This window comes from Aptenodytes forsteri, unplaced genomic scaffold, assembly GCF_000699145.1.
Source record: "Aptenodytes forsteri isolate BGI_AS27 unplaced genomic scaffold, ASM69914v1 Scaffold64, whole genome shotgun sequence".
NCBI lineage: Eukaryota > Metazoa > Chordata > Aves > Sphenisciformes > Spheniscidae > Aptenodytes > Aptenodytes forsteri.
This window is the reverse complement of record NW_008794786.1, coordinates 69,316-70,314: the sequence shown is the minus strand read 5'-3', so window position 1 is coordinate 70,314 and position 999 is coordinate 69,316. Positions and strand designations below refer to the sequence as shown.

General features: G+C 67.2%; 1 protein-coding gene across 1 annotated transcript in view; it reads left to right on the top strand.

Annotated features, from left to right (window-relative positions):
• The window catches only part of ACVRL1 (activin A receptor like type 1), a 16,374-nt gene that overhangs the window by 10,961 nt on the left and 4,414 nt on the right, over positions 1-999 (top strand). The gene's annotated exons all lie outside the window — the stretch shown is intronic.

The window sequence follows — 999 nt, the reverse complement described above, 5'->3', positions numbered from 1 at the left end:
GCATTAATTAAATTGTGGGCGCTGGCGGGTGAGGCAGGCGGTCCCCCTTAGGCGCAGTCTGGCCAGGATAATCTCATTTACTGCCCCGGGGCTCCTTCAGATTAAACATTTACTCCGAATTACCAAAGCCATGTGCAGGGGACGACCTTCAGCCAGCTGGTTTTAACCCTTCCAGGCACCCTCGTCCTCCGGGATGGGCTGAGCGGCCCCTGCGTGGCCCCAGGGCGTCAGGGACAGGGGGTCCAGGGGACCCCGAGGTTCGGGGGCCACCCCCGGAGTGCAGGGAGCTGGTGGGTGCTCAGGGCAGCCCAGGTGAGTTAAACCCCTCAGACACACAGACATATGGAAGCACTAAGCGGAGATTAGCTGGGCCAGCTGGCAGGCTCGCCATGGGGCTGCCCGATGGAGGTGTGGGGCTGCGAGGTGGCATCGGTACCGGGAGCTGGTGCCGGTGCTAGAGCTGGTGCTGGAGCCGTTGTTCATGGTAGGGCTGGTGCTGGACTATTGCCAGTGCCGGAGCTGGTGCTGGAGCCACCAGCGGTGCTAGAGTCGGTGCTGGAGCGGGCCCCAGCCACCCCGTGCCGTCCCGGCGAGGTTCCGTGCCGTCCCGGCGCTGTTCTGCAGTGCATCCAGGGCTGGAGCCGTGCACCCCACGGGCGGCATCACCGCCAGTGTGGTGGGGCAAATCACACCGGCAATTCCCGGGGCCCCACGTGCCCCCAAGGCAGGGTGCCGGTCGGTCATGCCGGCTCCCCCGGGCCCCCTGTGATGTGCGTTCTGCAGTGCATCCAGGGCTGGAGCCGTGCACCCCACGGGCGGCATCACCGCCAGTGTGGTGGGGCAAATCACACCGGCAATTCCCGGGGCCCCACGTGCCCCCAAGGCAGGGTGCCGGTCGGTCATGCCGGCTCCCCCGGGCCCCCTGTGATGTGCAGGCTGGGGGATGAATCCTGTGCCCCCCCACCGCCCTCACCCTGCCCCCCTTCCCCATGCCCTCGA